Source organism: Tiliqua scincoides, chromosome 1 (assembly GCF_035046505.1).
Source record: "Tiliqua scincoides isolate rTilSci1 chromosome 1, rTilSci1.hap2, whole genome shotgun sequence".
Lineage (NCBI taxonomy): Eukaryota > Metazoa > Chordata > Lepidosauria > Squamata > Scincidae > Tiliqua > Tiliqua scincoides.
Window position 1 is genome coordinate 124,778,571 of NC_089821.1, and position 13,141 is coordinate 124,791,711.

At 43.1% G+C, this 13,141-nt stretch overlaps 1 protein-coding gene and 1 pseudogene across 2 annotated transcripts in view; both read left to right on the forward strand.

Moving 5' to 3' along the window:
* The window catches only part of PARD3B (par-3 family cell polarity regulator beta), a 540,299-nt gene that overhangs the window by 519,794 nt on the left and 7,364 nt on the right, over positions 1-13,141 (forward strand). The window lies entirely within an intron of this gene.
* Positions 815-931, forward strand: LOC136637371 (5S ribosomal RNA; annotated as a pseudogene).

Genomic DNA, 13,141 nt, shown 5'->3' on the forward strand with positions numbered 1-13,141 from the left:
AGGAAAGGGTGCAAAATGTATCTGGATACAAGTAGCACCCCAATTTCCCCACCTTGAGAAACAGTTAGATATGGCAGTGGTGTTGGTGGAATTGCAGCTGCGTGCAAAGGAGAAAACGGAGCTGGCTCTACATCCCACTGTTTTGTTAGAAATGTGCCCTTGCTTGAATTTCACTGCCTGTGAGCAAACAATAAAGGGATTCCTGCTCTTTGCAATCCAAAGCAAATACAAGTAGCATAAGTGAAGGCTTTTCTTTTTCATTTTCTTTTTCACCAGTAACTTAGGTCATCAAATGATCATTATTTTTTATGGATCTGCAAAGCCTAGAGAAGTCAAAGCTATGTAATACATAACGGTGCAGAGTGGTCTGCTAATCCCCTTCAACCGCAGTCGTGCCTGGACCGGGGGATACGAGGTCTGGTGACTGGAAACTTGACACTGCAGGAATTCCAAACACACTCCTCAAACTAAAAACAGCTCCTACTGCCTGGCATGTGCTACACGAGAGGCTGGAATTGTATTGGTTTACATTATCTGATTTTTGAGCCACGCACTGTGGATGAAAGAACAGAAGACGAAAGCTCCTTTACCAGAGCAGCCCATAAATAACCCTTGTGTGGTGGCTGCTTGAGGGTTACGATGGCACTGCTAGACATCTGCTTTCCACCAGGAGCTACAATAATAACTCTTGGACAGCAACAATAGCAGTACGTCATAAGGCTAAATTTTCTTGTTAGCACCACAAGGCACAATTTCAGTTCCTGCAATTTTAAAATGCAAAAGGCATGGACCCCCCCCCCCACACACACACACTATAAACAACTGTTACCCTGCACATGCCCAATCTCGTCTGATCTTGGAAGCTAAGCAGGGTCAGGCCTGGTTAGTACTTGGATGGGAGACTGCCTGGGAATACCGGGTGCTGTAGGCTTATACCATAGTCTTTCGAGACTGAAGGTTGCCAACCAAACCTACTAAAACAAAGATCATCTGAAGAGTAGCAGGCCTGCTTCAGATATTCCTAGGTTAGTGAAATTGATTTTAATGAGCTGTGGCCAGTCGGTCTTTCCCTGATACGTGCCAGTGTATCCTCCTTTTCCTTAAACACAAAGCTCACTCACAGAATTCTTCCTTTGTTTAGGTCCAGCTTGCCAGTATGTTTTTGAGTGGAGGAGCATTTAGATACATAACTCCCCTCCCCCCGACCGAAATAGTACAAATCACACATAGTTAGCCACATCAGCAGTTAGTGAGAACTCGGCCCAAGTTCTAATAGGAATCACTCCCTAAACTAACTGCTTTAGTTTAGTGGTTACAGTGAGGCAGCTGCTATTTTATCAAAAAATGAAAATTACACAGACATATGGTCTGAACAAGGAAACTGAGGGTGGAAGTGGCAAACTTAAAAAAAAACATATTGTTGGAAGTTGACAGTATCTAATTTACTGATAAAGGAAACATGCAAAAGAGCAGCTGAGGTGGAGAAGGACGTACCGAGCCCTGCCTGGGTTTGCCTTTTTCACAACTCACGAAAGACAAGCAGAGGAAATAGAGTGTGACTCCTGCTATTTATCATGTCTGTAACATTTTTAATTTGCAAAGTGCTTTGTAGTCTGGAGAGGGTTTGCCCTCTCAACCCTCTATAAAACCTTATTTTACAAACAGGAAACTGAAGGTGGGAGACTTGCTGATGCCCCACAGTGACAGAATGGCTTTAAGCTTTAAGATCAGGGTTCCTTCTACTGGATCACCCTGGCTGTTTGCCACACATTGCTCACCTTCTTTCAAGCTCTTTTTATGAGTATTGTAAGTGGTTTTGGGTGCCTATACCATTATTCCTGGTTTGCAGGGTCTTTCATATGCTAAGTGTGCACTTGGAAGTTCAGAAGAAGTGGTCAGGTTCACATGACTGGCTTTAACTAGACAGTGAATGAGATGAAAGCGCTGCTGGTCAAGGATTGCTGTAGCTTGTGTCAAGACTACAGTTTACAATTAACTTAAACTGCAGTCCTAGACACACACCTGGAAGTAAGCCCCACTGAAATCAGTAGAACATGCTTCTAAATAGACATGCCTAGGATTGACTTTTTTTAAAAAAAATACATTACATTTTTTGAAATGTAGTTTGAGAGAGGACTGGAGAAACTTGAAAACTTGTTGGAGAACTCACAAGTCCAGTTAGCTCACACCAAAAAAGCCAACACAGAGAAGCTTCACTTCACTAAAATAAAGGATTGGGTGAATTGGGCCTGTGACTTTTTTCTCTAGCTCCAGAAAGGACTCTTCACTATGTTGTATAATGCAAATTCCACAAGAATCTTCCATAAGAAAGTTTACTGTGCATAGGTTTGCAGTTTTCCCTTGTGTTCCTCTCATGAGCAGGATTCTAATGTTGTTAAATTCAGAACCCTTCCACAGGAAAAATTGCTACAAGATTTATAGAAATCAGTTATTCGCACTGAAATTCTGAAATTACAATAGCTGAGCTGTGGCCCCATTTCTTACATGTCCTCCATGCTTTGCATGGCGGCATTTTTTCCTCCATTTTATCACAATGCTGGAAGAAGCTGTACCTTTAGAATTTCTGTCTGCAGGACCTTGCTGAAGAATGTGTGTAACTGAGGTCAGGAAGTAACTCTCGGTTGTAACAGGACTGTATAAAGTACCAGGTGTATCACTTGAACAATAAATCCAGGCATCTTATTATCTATACCACCCAAAGTGGGAGCTACTGGCCTGCTCTCTGCTGCACTACAAGGCATCACTGCAGATAACCAGAATGTTATCAGTTCCAGGGCCTTTAAAATTACTGACTTTGACCTGGCTTTCCAGCTGGAGCAACACTGCCCCTTGCTTGCCTCTAAACCTCCAGTCCTGAAAGACAGGTTATCACATGCCTCTGTCCTTTGAAGAGTACCACAGTTTTCTACTGGTTCTTCTGCTAGTCCAAATCCTCTTTCCCCCCCCATACTTTGCCTTCTACCTCCTAGCTCATGCCACTGCCAACCAGAAACCTAAGAACAAACCTTCCTCATCGTTGTATGATTGCAACATGCTTTCAAGAATGGCTGAGTGTGCAAGTCAATTTGGATGAAGCCCCAGGAGGCCACTAAATTTCTGCTTCTCACTGTTGGTTTGGCACATGTGCGTAACCTTCCAAACCACAGATCGCTGAGGAGGCATGAACGAGGCTTCTGACCTCTGAGCCCCTTGGGAGACAACAAAAACAACAAGAGGGAGAATCAAATTCATTAGGACCTGTTCAGAGGGGGCCAGAAAGGCACAGAGCCAACTCAGTGTTGTTCTGCTTCTGCTTGGAAAGGACACAGAAACAGTGCATCGGAATTGAGCGAACGAGACAGTGTGTGTGTATATACATATGTGAGTATTTAGTGTTTAGGGAAAATGGGAACAAGGTGGGCTTTATGTTAGACCAAAGGAAAGGGAGCTAGTTCAGAATGGCTGTACGTTTACACTTTTGCAGTTTCATTCTTTACCAGTCTTTACCAGAAAAAAAAAACACTCATAAATCTTTCTAAGTACTTTAATTTTGTTGGGGACCAGGATTAAAAACTCTGCAGCTTGATATCTGAGTGCAAAACTACAAATCGAGCCTGGTGCTGCAGCTGAAAACAGTCTATTCTTTCCCCATAGTTTGCAGAAAGAGCATTTATCCCATGTCCCTATGTCATTTCATGCGTTTCCCCAATCTCATTTCTCCTTGTGTGTGCTGTGATGAAAGTCGGCAACTGCCCAGTTACCACTACGAATAGTACATTTTTTGAGTGTGACTAGAAACAATAGCTGAAGATGTATATTCATAATTCTGCAGAAAAACAAATAATCTTGAAAACTGAAGGGGTGAAGAATTGTCTCCCCGTGGCTTTTGTCCACACAATTCAGCATTGTGTTTGCCATCAGGAACTGCTCTTGTACAGCCCTTTCCTGAGAATAATCTGTTTTCATCATCATCATCATTATTATTATAAAAGAAGAAGAAAAGCTTCTAGCCCCAAATATTGCAGATAGAGGCAAATGCCAGAGAAAAGGGTGAGCAAGAATTCCAGAGTAGGGGAAAAGTTTCTGCACCCCTATATAGCTTGTTGTCTCTTGCCATGACCGACACAGGCTATATTATGCAAAATTGCAAATGTGAGTAATTTAGACAGATCACAGACTTCGGGCTTTCTGCTACTTCCAGTGCAGAATTTAGATTTTTTTAAAACCACTTTTAGGTTATCCATGGCAGTAAACAATGCTAATTGAGTGTGTGGCTGGGATTCAACTTGGTCTTGCACTGAACCCCCAGCCCGATGCTCATTTCCACAGTCCAGCCCAGGATTTTGTTATATTTCCAGGATTCTGTGAAAGGTCTGTTACATTATCTGTAAAAATCAGCTGAAAATAAAAGTCACTGTCAGTGGTGTACCTAGCAACACTAGAACCTGGGAATGGACTGTTCCCATTGCTGCCCTTGGCTGGTTATTCATGGAAGTCTGGGTAGACTGGGAAGTCTGGGCTGGAAGTCATGGGTAGACCTGGTGTTCACCATGAGATTCCTGGGGGGAAGCCAGATCTACCTGGAATTTGAAGCAAAGGGTAAATCTGGCCTCTGCCTTGAGACTGTCCAGGACAGTCCAGGTCTATCCAGCATTTAAGGAACAAACACGCTGGCACTCCCTTATGGCCTGCACCCAGGGAGCCAGCCCCCTGTCACAAACATCACCCTTGCGGTAGGGAAGGACCAGGGGAGATTCCCAAGTCAAACAGGACCCCGTGACACCCCCCACCCACCCTTGGTATGCTCCTGGTCCCTGTAATGTTATCTTTCTATACATAATCCATAATGACTGCAACAGCTCAACACTTCTAGGCAGCCAAGTTAAAGAGCCACTACTCACTCCTCAGATTTGCTCAAGGGCATACCTGGCTTTATTTATGATCCCAGAGAGGAATCAAAACAGATAGGGCATTCTAGATTTCAAGAGCCTCAACAAAATTTTGATCAGATCATTCAACAGGAAGATTATAAAGTCCATCCTGGGAGCTTTCCAAGCCTCAGAAGACCTCAGTATGCTTTCGCCTCATCAAAAACAGGGTCAATTTTCATGCTTCACATACACAACCACAAGTGCTATTAATGCAACACATGGCTTCCTGGTCTTTTGCATCTTCCTCTAATGACACTCTGGTTGACTTGCTGCATCTCCTTTTTGGCAACTGCAGACTGGTGCAAATAACCAGATAATAACGAGATGACCTCCCAATCGAGAGCTTAATTGGCAGTCATGACAAATTACACAGCATTGTCAACATTTAAAAAGGTTCTATCAAAAACAAGATAATTTTTCTAAAAAGCAATTTGTCCATTGCTCTAAATCTTTTTCTTTTAATTCAGTTTGCCCATTGCTGCATATTTGAGTTCTCTTATTGAAATAGTGATTTTTTTTTCCAAGCCAAATATATTATCATCTAGACTATACTCCAAAGAATTGAGAATTGTTTTGCAAGAAATGAAACACAACTGTGCATTTTCTTTTTCCTGTTGCATTCACTTCAGCCCCTGGGGTAAATCACCAACAAACATTATCTGCTTTGAAATGAACCTGTGCTCTCCCCCTGGAATTACTTAGTTCAAATGTTTCCTGTTGAGAATGGAGAGAGAGAGAGGAAGAATTCCAGGCCTTGGACTTTTAGGACCCTTGTCTTCCCCAGAGATTTTTAACTTTAAAAACAGAACATTATAAAAGACAGGCCCTGTTGATTCTTCATGAGAGAGTCCAGACAAAGTGCTGAAGGGCCTGAAGCCACCCTTGGAGATGCAAAAAGGACTCCTGTGCCACATGTTTCTCCCTTCACGCTGCTAGAGTCAGCCACAAGATACACCTTTCAATAATCGGCCTGATTCTAGCAAAAAGAGAGAAGTGGGTAAAACCTCTACATTACCCGGTTGCTGGGGATCCTGGAACAGTGCCCTGCCCTGGGCTTTCTATGGTGCCTCCTGAATGCTCACACTGCGCAGAGCTTGGTAGGAAAGAGCATGACTGCCTGGCCATGCAGCTTAGAGGGAAAACTCCCCACAGTATGCTAACATGGACATAAGACCAATGCTTACTTAGTTCCTGTCCCCCAAGGCCTCTCTTCTACCCGAGATGTGCTGATGGTAGCTTTATCATCTGGATGCGCAGGCAGGAGACCCTTAAGTAATGCCACCAGAACTTTTAACCATTTTCCTCCCCACTATCCACCTAAGTGGGAGACAGACCAGGGACAGACTGCACTTGCTCCTGGTGTGGAAGGGATTGTCAGTCCCGGATTGGCCTTTTCAGCCACACTAGACGCTGTTCCAGAACCACCTTTCAGAGCGCGATACCATAGTCTTTCGAGACTGAAGGTTGCCAATAGCATCCACCTAAACCTGAATCAGCCCATAGAGCAGGTTAACTTGCAGGACATTGCCATGCAGCTGCATAATAGACTTATAAGCATTTCACAAAACCGGATACCCGTTGACTGCTACGCTTACCTACAAGCTCCAAGGTTTCACCCACAACACAGCCATTGCGATGCTGTCACACTGTGGAGCCAATGCTAGTCCCCATCACAGGGCCATTTACTTGAAGAAAGGGTGGTTGTATTCCATCTCTCCTTGTAGTTGAGCATAGGACTTCATTTGACCATCCTGAATTCCATGTTTATCTTAGAACTTCTCCCACAAAACCCATTCCTGAAACTGATCTCATTGTCCTACATTATTAAATTTAGCATCAAAAAGTATAGTGCCATTGGAGAATAATCTGGACATGATGATCTTCTATACTGGTAGCAGTCTTCCTTCAATTTAGGCATGATTGTACTGCCCTTTGACAACCTTTTATCTGTCTTTAAGTGAAATCCGTAACAGCGAATCCACTAAAATCTGCTAAAGGCCTCTTCCAGATTACCTTGGTCTATCCTGTGGTTTAATTAACCCAATCCTTTATCCGAGAGCAAAGTATATGTTTCAAAATACAGTACTATATCTGATACTGCAAGGCCTCCTTCCTTCTTATCAATAAAATTAGACAGAGAATTACTGGAATTAAAGTATATAATGAGACCAAACATCATCTTGGCAGGCCTTAATAATAACAATGAATTTCTATCACATTACAAAGTTAATTAACATTGCTAGGAGGTTGTGGCATTGCAGTTCACCTGTTGTGAATTGTCTCCATGCTTATCTTGTATTTTTAAGCTTGTCACAAGACAAGACCATTTTCATGTTCTACCATCTGACACTTTGTTTTCCATTTCTTCTTTTTGTGCGTGTGTATACACAAACATACACACCTCCTTATTGACGATTTCACTTAATGGATCTGATGGAGTGGAATGTAGCCTACAACAGCATATGCCTGTAGCTCTTGCTTCTAACACAGACATGGGGTAATACCATGGTTTTGCAAATCATGCTGCTTTCATTTTCCTGAACAGTGACTCAGAGTTATATTCAATGATCCATTTTTTTCTCATACAGGTGGGTCCTCTTTATCCACAGATTTGGCATCCGCGGATTTGCCCCATTGCGAAAGCTGAACCCCCGGATCGCCCCCCTGCAGACTTCCCAAATGCAATTGGAACATTGTTCTTGTCATGTCTGGAAGGTTTTCTGAGCTTCGGGGAGACTGTGTAAGGTGGTGTGCGGCCTCTCCAAGGCTCCAGATGGCCCCTGGAGTGGTTTTTGTTTCCAATAAAACCGGAAGCTGTCCGAAAACCACTCCGGGTGCTGTTCAGAGCCTCGGAGAGGCCATGTGCACTAGCTTGCAGCTTCTCTGATGCTCAGAAAGTCACCCAGAGCAGAGGGCGCAGGCCACCTCACCTGGCCTCTCCAAGGCTCAGAAAGCCACCCAGAGTGGTTTTCAGACAACCAGCACAACAGACTTTTCAAAGACATACGAAAACCTCTCCAGGGGCCATTCTGAGCCTTAGAGAGGCCATGTTGCACTCCAGTTGCATTCAGAGCAAAGGTGGGCACTCAAAACTGCGGATTTCGTTATCCACAGTTTTCAGTATCCATGGGGCTCTGGGAAAGGAACCCCTGTGGATAAAGGGGCTTTACCTGTACTCTAAAACTTGTAGTTTGCAAATTTGTTTTTTTCTGCAGTTTTTATGTGCTGGAATTTATTGTTTAATTCTGTGTGCATATCTTAGGACAGAAATAATCTGAAAACTATTTGATTATAATAAAAAACATACATTTGCAAACCTCAATTTTGTTTAAAAAATTGTTTATATAAATAGCCACCCTTTTTCTAGCAAGCTGTGGTAGTGGGTGTTCAAAATATAAAACATAATAATTGCCACAAAAACCATATCATTATTAGCTGCTTGTAGAAGTTATGGGCATCAGCATTTTTGGTTGGTTTCTATTTTGGTTTTTGAGGATTTTGACCTTTGAACTTGAGCATACAAGCTGGTAGACCGGTTCGTTTTCAGCATCCAAATCCTGGGTGGCTTGCATACGTTTTCACAAGAATGTCTTCTGAACTTATTTCGGCTGCAATCCTATACACATTTACCTGAGACGAAGTCCCATTTAACAATGGGGTATACTTTTCATTCTTAGGATTGTGGTGTTAGCCACATTCTGAATTTCTGTTTCTGAATACATTTCCCCCACCACAGTAATTTTTTTTCCTAGTTATGCACAGAAAATTGCAAAATTACAGCCTTCAGATAGCAAGTGTCTGCCCTTAAAGTGACTCCTCCTTTCCCCAACTTTGAATCAGTTTGTTAAAACAACTCTTTATTAATAACTTCCTGAAATTGTTTCTGTCTACGCCAGATACCCCTTACTTGCTTGTTTCCCTAGCTTTACTCAGCTTTATCTTAGATATATTTTTGGTTTTAAAAATTAGGACAGAAAAGCATTATAATGTCAATTTAAGCATCTGCATTTTTTAAGAACTTTTGTTTTTATTCTATGAACACTTCAACCAACTGAACAAAATAAAAATATTATTGTAGCCCAGTGCAAGGAATTTTGAGGTTATTAAATAAAAGTCACATTTCTGGTTAACAACCTGAAATGGTTTGCCCCAGAACATTTGGGAAACTCTTCTACAAAGCCGGTCTTGCACATGTTCCTCAGAGGTCATGTCCCACTTCATGTAACCTGGACTTCACGTCCCCGTTGGGGCTTACTGCCAGGTAAGTGTGGTCAGGATTGTAGGCCTTCAGGCACTATACCAGTGGTCCTGTCACCAAGGCCTTGAGCTCTAGTTGGATTCTGTCCGTTTGCAAAAGCATCAGGACAGGGTACTTTTCCATCACGACTTAGTCTTTGTACAATGGATATGACTCTGGAGTTATCCCAATCACACTGGCTCAGAGCAGCTTGGCTGGCTGTCAGTAAGAAGAGTGACAGGAGAAAGGTCAGCAGCAGTAGAGCTTTGTGGCGATGATTAGGAGGACATTTAAGATCACAGCACCCCTCATGATCTCATCATAAGCTTTGATTCTTTGATTTCCTTGGGGGATGTGAAAATGTCAATGACTGCATCTCCAATATGGTTGCAATCGCCACCATCATCTAGAAGACTGATAGATTCGGGTCCATTTTTTAAAAACCCAGTCTTTGGTGACTAAGCCCCTTTTTCTGAGGGCTTCCTTAAGAGACAGTAGGGAGGATTTGTCCTGCTTTAAGAGCACATTTGCTTCAGTGATGAAGGAGCCAATCTCATTCCTCCTTGACAGCCTATGAATAAAACCACTGAGGTGTTAAATAATAGAATGATGTGCTTTCCCTTGATATTCTGAATACCAGGCGGGCTGTTCTCTGCTCGAACCAATTGATACTATTTTGAGAGTTCGACCTCCCTAGGCACAGTGACATGCGTCCATTGTTATTTGCTGCCTCTCTGGCTCTATCAGGGGACCAGCCTCAGATCTTGCCAGTAAAAGCTATTACGTTAGTGATGACTGAACCATAGCTAGAAGGTGGGAATTTCAGCTTTATTTCCAGAGCAGTGTATTGTGGGACCTGTAGAAGAAAAGAGCTGACAGTGTAGTCTTTCACCATAGTGCTCAATACCAGTGGGCCTGTAAGACTGGATAGGAACCACAATTGGATCATGCTGCTTGGATTGTCCTTCGGGTTTTTTTTTTCTATTCCCCTTCCCCTTCACTAGCCTCTTTCTTCTAGGCATACTTGTACCCCTCAGGGTTGACTATTATCAGTCTGACACCAGTTTTCCCACTGCAATCTCTGCAGCATTTATGGAACGAAGCCTTTAGGAACAAGAGATATCATTCCTATGGTATTTACTCGATGATATGCTGTTTGTTCACATACATAAGCTCTTAATTTTACATTTTAAATTAAAAGCAAATGTTCTGTCTCTCGGTTGAAAAAAAGGGTTATCCTTAACTTAGGTCCACATTAATTGGAAGTCGTACTTTTATACAGCTGAACTGGCAGAACTACCATTTTAAGGGCTATTCCACATTTTGTTTGGAAGTATATTTTTAAAAGGTTATGTATACCTTTAAAATTGTGACATGTGGCCACAGCAAATGCGTTCTTCTGGCTGCATTTACTTCACTGTTTATACTTGTGAAGGCTCTCTGACAGGTTACAGCTCCCTGAGACCTGCATATTTGCTATTGCAGAATCTCTGAGAATGAGGATTCACATCCAGGTAGTTCTGAAGGCTGATGAACATGTGGAATGTCTCATCATTTAATTACACAGAAGCACTTGACAACTCACAACTGAATGTGTGGACTGCCTCTACTGAAAAACATAATGCTAGAGGTGTTAGGGGCTCTGCAGTCTAGAAAGAAAGCACCTGAGGGGGGACCTGACTGACATATATACAATTCTACATGTGGTGGAGAGAGGGAAGTTCTATTCCCTCTTGCACAACACCAGAACCAGGGGATATCCACTGACAGAAGAATCAGAACAAATGGAAATATTTTTTTACCCAACATGTAATTAATCTGTGAGACTCCCTGCCGCATGATGTTGTGATGCCACTTTGCCTAGATGCTTTTGCGATTGGACAGATTTATGGAGGAAAAGTCCATCTCAAGTTACAAGTCATGACCTTAGGCAATCTCTGGGTTTTAAAGATAGGCTGTCTCTGAATGCCAGATGCAAGGGAGTGGTAACAAGATACAGGTCTCTTGTGTGCTCCCGGAGGCTTCTGGTGGGTCACTGTGAGACACAGGAAGCTGGACTAGATGGGCTCTTGGCCTGATCCAGCAGGGTTCTTTTTATGTTACAAAAACTCTGTCAGCAATATGTAATCTGTGAGAGGTTGTTTCACACATGCAGGTAATAACTTGATGGTACAGTTAACACAAATGTGAAAACTCCCCCTTAATTCAGAGGGCTGAGTGCTGTGATTTAGTGTGCCTAGTTCCCAGGGTCCTCTTATACAGCATGCACTGGTTCCTCACCAGTTGATACAAATGACAGGAAATAGGCATGGGATGAGCATGAAGAGGGTGCAAGCTGAACAAACATTTTGAACTGTTCATCTTCCTAGCCAGAGTCATGCCTCTCCTTTGTTATCAAGAGTCTTTCCGTTGCGAATTTTGTGCCCTTGTATCTGGGCATCCATGCCTGGCGTGAAGCTCCGCAAAATCACAGTGTGAAAATTGGTCGCTTTGTGTCAGAACCATAAGGCTTCGGGTCCACACTGCTGCGATCGTCAGGCACACCACAGGCCACAGTTTGGAGGCTACTGCCCTAGACTATTTTTACAGATGGTAAACCCGGCTTTGCCTTGCAAAGTTTCACCCTTTTTTCTCACATGCAGGATCATATTTATAGGGTCAGGAAGGTCAACTACACAAATTCAACAGCTGTTAGGCAGCATGAAACATTCGGAAGAAGAAAAATGAACCAGCAGGTCCGAGAAAGAAACCATGTAGGCCTGGGAAATGGACAGAAGTGCTTCATAGGGCACTCATCTAGCATGGACAAATGTTAAATACACACACAGTGTTGGCCCAAGATCTCCTGACGTGACATACCAAATGCTGCCCTACTTACCCTGATGCAGCAGCAACTGTTCCTCCTACTCTTCAATGTTCTAGCTCAGCACCTTTCCCCCTCCACACTTCTTCTCCACCCTCCTCTTCTTTTTCAATCCAGGGAGGAGGAGCCATGGAAACAAGTAGGCAGACAGACAAGTGCACCCCACACCCATCTGCTGCCTGAGGTGACCAGTTTCAGTTGGCTTTCAAGGATGAACCAGCGCTGCCCCAAACTCTCCTCCCCACAGGCCTGCTGCAATTATTGCTTTTCTAACAGTGCTCTGCATGTGCAGCATTGGTTACTGCCTGGATGCAGAATTAGATCAAGGGCATCTCCAAAAATGGGACTACATATTCCTGCACTCTGAAGCAAGAATTTCAGAGTGTGTGTGCACAGAAGCTGTGGTACGCAATGAGAAATCTCCATGCTGAAAACATCAACAAACTCTAGAAATCATAGTATCTATTTTTGCATCTTAAGAAATGTTGCAGTCAGCACTTGTATGCACAGCCAGTCAGCAGTTTTTCCTATAGCTCCTGTCCGAAGAGCACTCCTAATCACGTTGAGCTTTTGTGGCTTCTACGCTGACAACTACATATAACTGTTATTTATTCCATATTAACACTTATCCTGGCTTTGCTTTTATTAGGGAGAATCCTCATTAATGTAAATCCTGGAATTAAGACAGAGAAAACTGCAGAAATGACTCCATAATCAGACCCGCTGACATTGTGCAGTCACACATGTTGCTTTTTGCATGCACCAGAGCTTGTCAAATCCTTATTGATGCAGACAAGTTACAGAGCTGGCTCTGCAAGTCAGGCCCTTCTGCTCACACGTGTGGGTGTGTAATATACTGTTTTTCTCTGGAACAACCCTGGCGACTGGCCCATGAAGCACAGATACTGCATCCTCATATCCTTAAATGTTTTCTTCTGGGACTTCCAGGCTTTCCAACTGTGGGGCTTGGAGAGTTTTATGGACTGACATGTCTGAGACAAGAAAATTGGGAAAACAGCTTTGAGGTGTGAATATTGGTGTACGTGAACCCTGTGGGACTTGCCGGGAGGCAGGCCGGACCTGTCTGTTTATCCTCAGGCTAGATAAGAC